General features: G+C 37.0%; 1 non-coding gene across 1 annotated transcript; it reads right to left on the reverse strand.

Moving 5' to 3' along the window:
• Positions 1–2,004: 2,004 nt before the first annotated feature.
• On the reverse strand, positions 2,005–2,112 carry LOC131181202 (small nucleolar RNA R71). The gene has a single exon (XR_009149830.1). It is a non-coding gene; the product is annotated as a small nucleolar RNA R71 (small nucleolar RNA).
• Between the last annotated feature and the right edge of the window lie 4,619 nt (positions 2,113–6,731).

The following is a 6,731-nucleotide window of genomic DNA, read 5'->3' on the forward strand; positions in this document are numbered from 1 at the left end:
ATCGTGATAGCTTATGCACATTCTCGCCTCCCTTATGCACCTTCACGGAATTGTGCATAGCCTATGCACAAAGTCATGCGGTTCGCATAAGTGAACCAGAATCGGTAAAATTGCATAAGGGACTGCATAACTTATGCACCCACTTATGCAATCCCATAAAGAGTTAATTAATGAGTCAGTAAGATTCCTCGGATAATTCCTCCTAGAACACACCATTTTAGGGCTCCATTTCAGAAAAATACTATAAATAGCCTCATTTCCCATTTTAGAGAGGGAGGAAGAAAGAAAGGAAGGAAAGGAGCAGGAGCAAGGGCAGCTGAAGAGTCACATTTAGTTTTCCACACCATTTCCAACCAGATTTGGGATTTCTTTCTCTTCTTACCTTTTCCTACATTTCTAGTGTTGAGTTTTTTTATTTCTTAGCTTAGATTAGAGCTTTATTTCCATTTAAATTCAGAATATCTTGTAGACATTATGGGTAGTGAGTAGTTTCATTTTGATTCTGGAGTAAGGGATGTAATATTTAGTTATTTTTGTGGATTTGAACTGGGTTAGTCCCAATTTAATGAATTTATGAGGTTTAATCCATTTCTTGTGTGCTTATTCACATGCTTAATGAAGGGCCCCATTAAGTTATGTTCTTAATCCTTGGTTGAAGCACCGAAAGGAGAAAACCAAGTGATAGTTAATCAAGAAATTGGACTTAATTAACTTAGATCTAGAAATAGACTAAGGGTTAAGAGGGTTTTAATAGATTGATTAAAGAACCTAATGGGTCTTGGTTAATTTTAACTCCACGAAAGTAGGATTAAGTTAATTAAGGCACTCTTTGTCTCACTCGAAAGAGTTTTCAAAGGATTTTAGAATTAATCTCCTTTAAACCCATAAATTTCATGGATTGGGCTAGCTAGGGAAAATCCCAAAATAGCTTGAATATGAAATCCCGAACTCCGGAATCGCCTTTTTATCATTGTTAATTTCTAATCGAATTTAATTACTTGCCATTTTGAATATTGCCATATTTGAATTTGCTTTATTTTAATTTGATGCAAATTTAGTTAAATCATTACATAGTTGAATAGATTATTAATTTTGCATATATAGATTTCATACTCCAATACCCATCAATTTATTACTTTAATTTCAAAAATAGTCCAAATTAGTTAGCATTTTTTATATCAAAAATTCAATCATTAACACAACTCCTCGTGGGAACGATATCTTTTCTATATTACTTGTACGACCCGTGCACTTGCGGTTGGGCCACATCAAGTTTTTGGCGCCGTTGCCGGGGAGTTGTTTGTTTAAGATTGAATTCTTGATTATTTTAGTTGTTTTTTAGTTTTATCTCTGTTATCTTTTCATTTTGTGTTTGTTTGTTCTTTTTCAGGTACTCTTAATCTTTTATGAGAAGAGCTAGAAGCACAAGTGATACATCCTTATTATTCAACCACAAATTGAGAAATTTTGTAAGGCCAACAAGAAAGAAACCAGAAAAAGAAAAGAAGCCTTGATAGAAACTGAATTAGAAGCAGACATGGCTGATGAAAGAATTAGAATTGGTGTTGGTAATGCTGGAAATGATCAAAATAATGAAAATGCAGCCCATGGTGAAGAAGTTGTTAATGCTAACGTGCCTAGGGGAAGTATGATGGATCATGCTTTTCCACGTTTTGATGACTTGAGAGAGAGCATAGCAAGACCAAGGATTGATGCAAATAGTTACAAGATGGATTTTGGAGTCCTTCAAATGATTCAGAATTCTCAATTTGGGGGTCATCCTTCTGAAAATCCACACACACATCTGAAGAAGTTTGCTATGATTTGTGACATGCAAAAACAACCTGGAGTATCTGATGATGCAGCAAGGCTAAAATTGTTTCCATTCTCTTTGAAAGATAGAGCATTGGATTGGCTTGATTCTTTACCTCACAACTCAATTACAAATTGGGAGCAGCTCACTGATGCATTTCTTGCCCAATACTTTCCACCTGGAAAAACTCAAGAGTTGAGGAATCAAATGATTGCTTTTAGACCAAGAGAAGATGAGACTCTTTATGAGTCATGGATGAGATGGAAGGAGTTGGAGAGACAATGTCCACATCATGCCATTCCCAAATGGATGATAAACCAGAATTTTTACACAAACATCACTCCTGCTATCAGAGGGATCATTGATGCTCAAACTGGAGGGGAATTCATCATTAAGCATGAAGATGAAGCTTATGAGTTATTAGAGAAAATAGCAAAGAACAGTCATCTATGGAGTAGTCCAAGAGGGTCAACTCCAACTCAAAAAAGGCAAGTTGCTGGAATGTATGAGCTTGATCCATTCAACATGATCAATGCCAAATTTGATGCACTCACTAATGTCCTTGCTAAGAAAATGGAGGATTTAAGTATGCTAGTCGTTCATCATCATGCTCTGGAAGTTCTCAACAAGTTACTTATGCATAATGAACAATGAGCTGTGGAGTAGATTATCCTTCATATGCTTGGAGGAATCATCCCAATTTTTCATGGGAGAATCAGCAAAATCAAGCTTCAACTCAGAACTTTCCATCACAACAACAAGAGCATCAATACCAACAACCTAGGCAACCACCACCTAGTTTTCAGCAAAAGAATGCAAATACTGCACCTTTACCAAGACAGCAAGAACAAAGTTCCACCACAGAGGCTTTATTACAACAAATTCTTGCTAATCAAATTAAGCGTGATGAAGAGTTGAGAGAGATGAAAGCAAGGCTGGAACAAATGCAAACACACAATAGGATGCTGGAAAATCAGATTGCACAACAAGCATGCTCATCAAGTACCAATTCTATGGGGAAACTTCCTAGTCAAACAGAAAATCCAAGGGAGCAATGTCATGCCATCACACTGAGGAGTGGTAAAATAGTGCATAATGAGAAGAGTGAAAAAGTTGAGAAGAGAGAAAATGAGGAAGATTTTGAGAGAGATGAAAAACAAAAGAGTGAAAAAGGGAGTGCAAGAAAAGGTAAAGAGGAGGTTGGAGAGAAAGAAGAGAAATATATACCTCCAGCCTTACAAGCCACACTTCCTTTCCACAGAGATTTCAATAAGCCAAGCTTGATAAGCAATTTGGGAAGTTCTTAGAGGTTTTGAAGAAGATATATATAAATGTGCCTTTTATCGATGCTCTTTCCCAAATGCCTTCTTATGCTAAGTTTTTGAAAGAAATTCTCTCAAACAAAAGAAGACTTGAAGATTATGAGACTGTAGCCTTAACTGAGGAATGCAGTGCTATCCTCCAAAGGAAACTTCCTCCAAAGCTCAAGGATCCAGGGAGTTTTTCAATTCCATGCCACATTGGGGAATCATGTTCTGTAAAAGCTTTATGTGATTTAGGGGCTAGTGTTAGCCTTATGCCCCTCTCCATTTATGAGAAGCTCAATATGGGAGATCTTAAGCCAACCCACATTTCTCTTCAGTTAGCTGACAGATCAATTAAGTATCCTGAAGGGATTTTGGAGAATGTGCCTCTGAAGGTTGGGAAATTCTATATACCTGTTGACTTTGTCATCTTGGACATGGAAGAGGATTCTAATATCCCAATCATTTTGGGGAGGCCTTTCCTAGCTACAGCTGGTGCTTTGATTGACGTGAAAGGTGAAAAGCTTACTCTCAGAGTCGGAGAGGATCATTTAGTCTTCAACATTGGCAATGATAAGAAGAAGCAACATGAAAATGTAGACTCTTGTTTGAGAATTGATATAGTTGATGAGTTAGTAAAAGAGCACTTTAGAAAGAGCTATCCAAAGGCTTCTCTTGAAAGTTGTCTTATCCATGAAGGGAGTATTAATGATGAAAATCCAAAAGAGGCTGCATTTGCACAAGATTTGAATAGTAATCCACCTTGTCCTATGGCACCAATCTTTCAAGTTGAGCAAGTGGAGAAAAGTGAAGTAAAGCAACCATCTCTCAAAGAAAAAGATGCACCAAAGGTTGTCAAGAAAGAAATGGTTGGATTTTTAGACAAAGCAACAAGGATCTTCTCATGTGATGGAAAGAAAATGAAGTATAGATTCATTGAAGCACCTATTGGAAACAGAGGCAATAAATTCCAATTTCAGCCACCATGAAACATGAAAAGAGTCTAGCTAAGGACTATAAATTAGCGCTCTTGGGAGGCACCCCAAGTTCTTTTATTTTGCTTTTGTTGATTTACTTTTATTTGCATTACTTTTGTTTTTATCTTAAATCTCCCCAAATTCAATTTTTGACATTGTTGAATCTTATCCCTTGTAGATATATTTCAATGGAGGAAGGTTGGTGAACTGCTGGGGAGTGACCCTTAACTTGAAAATTTTGTCCTTCAAACTCTCCCACAAACTGATTAGTTCTTACTGCATAACCTGTGCAGGAGTCATATCCGTTTATGCAGAGGAAAATGCAATCTGCAGAAAAGGAAAAGTCTCAGCAGATAGATTCGTCCTTGAGCTGCAACTGGTTTATGCAGAGAGGAAGAAGAAATTGCAGCAAAGAGGGTGTTTGCAGCAGATGGCTTGTGTTTTTGGTGAGGTTGGGTGTGAGACTTTTAAGTATGTGTGATTTTAATCTTAATATGGTGGTAAGTGAGTCATTTTTGCAGTTTTGAGCTTCTTTGGGTTGTAGGATTCAAGGTAAAAATGCTGCATTTTCTTGGCAAAACTTGGAGACTTCATTTCATCATTTGTGGTTAGATGCAACTTCATGCAAATTTTATGGAGTTTTATGTGCTAAATGTTGATTTGCAGAATTTGTCTTAAAATGGCATAGTTCTCAAAGGTCTTTTATGTAGGATCCATTTTTACATGCTTGTGTGATGCCTTTTTGATATACTTTGTATATATTGATGTGTTTTTGGTGAAACTTCTCATGGTTTATGCTTCATGGAATTATATTTCCTCATTCTAGGGTATTTTTCACACTTGCAATCCATGTTCTATTGCATTCTTGATCTTGCTAACTTGTGCATAAGCAATCGTGATAGTTTATGCAATCCTGCATAACCACAATTCTTGCCATTTTCCACCTTTATTGCAAGTGCATAAGGAGAGTGCATAGCTTATGCACTTCTGCATAACCTCATTTTGTCAAATTTCATATCTGTCAAAACTTGCATAAGGTGAGTGCATGACTTATGCACATTTGCACAACTTCAAATTCTGCATTTTCTCTCTCTGCCGAAGTCTGCATAAGCAGAGTGCATAACCTATGCATACGCATAACCAAAAACTCTGAATTTCCAATTCTGCCGAGGGGTGCATAAGCAGAGTGCATAACCTATGCACTTCTGCATGACCAGAAACCCAGAAAAATCAAACTTGCCGAGGGGTGCATAAGGAAGGTGCATAAGTTATGCACTTCCGCATAACCAAGAACTCCAAAAATTCAAACTTGCCGAGGGGTGCATAAGCAGAGTGCATAACCTATGCACATCTGCATGACCACCAACCCAAAATTCCAAAAATTGCCGAACAGTGCATGAGCAGAGTGCATAACCTATGCACTTCTGCATGACCCGATTTTCTGAACAACCACTTCTGCCGAGAGATGCATAAGGGGAGTGCATAACTTATGCACTCCCGCATGACTTCGCTCCTCAAAATTTCAAGGGTCACTGAAACTTGCATAAGGAGAGTGCATAACTTATGCACTTCCGCATGACAAAAAAAAAAAAAAAATGCTAATATTTTACATAGCCTATGCAACCCTTATTGCCACTCATGCAGAACCGCACGGCTTATGCACCCTACTTATGCACATGTTCTGGAAAAGTTAAAACCTGCTGAGACTTGCATAAGGAGAGTGCATAACTTATGCACTTCCGCATGACCAAAAAAAAAAAAAAATTTTGCAAATATTTTACATAGCCTATGCAACCCTTATTGCCACTCATGCAGAACCGCACGGCTTATGCACCCTACTTATGCACATGTTTTGGACAGCACTTTACTCTGCATAACCTGTACAGCCTCTTATGCATCACCATTATTCCTTGAATTCTCATCAGCTCTATACTGTAACTCTTTCCTTTTGCTCTTAAATTTCACAATTCCTGGTAATTTCTCTTTACTGTGAATTTTGATAATGCACTACTTGAGACATTGAGGACAATGTCTAATTTTGAGTTTGGGGGTGCACATTCATTTTGATTTTTGTTTCATTTTTTTACATTTTGAGTATAGGAACATCTCATCCCATTTCATTTACATATATTGTAAATATTTTACATATACATCCATACATACATATACATAACACATTTACACACACATTATACATCACTTAGAAATTATACACTTTGCACACAAATAGATTTCTTCCATTTAGTTAATGCATTGCTCATTTTTAGGAATCATGCATCATGCATTAAAATCTTTTGCCAAATCCCTTGAGTATTGAAAAGTTGCCTATGAGAGTGATTTGACTTACCTTTAGTTGGGTTTGTGGATTGAAAGTTTCCTAAGAGGTGCAAAGTTTTGAAGTGTCTATCCCTTGCCTATATCTTCTTAGCCAAAAAGCCACCCAACTAGTCCTTTAGAGATTGGAGTGTTTAGAGGGAGTTATTGGATATAAGGTAGTCAAATGATGTCTCACTAATCCTAGAACAAATTTTCTAAACCTTTCAAGGCGAAATACCAACTTGTACTTGAAAAGAGAGATGATTAGGCATTCTTTGATTTAAACCTCCTCATTTTAAACCTTTGGCCATTTTCCTAATT

This window comes from Hevea brasiliensis, chromosome 6 (assembly GCF_030052815.1).
Source record: "Hevea brasiliensis isolate MT/VB/25A 57/8 chromosome 6, ASM3005281v1, whole genome shotgun sequence".
In the NCBI taxonomy this organism is placed as follows: Eukaryota; Viridiplantae; Streptophyta; class Magnoliopsida; order Malpighiales; family Euphorbiaceae; genus Hevea; species Hevea brasiliensis.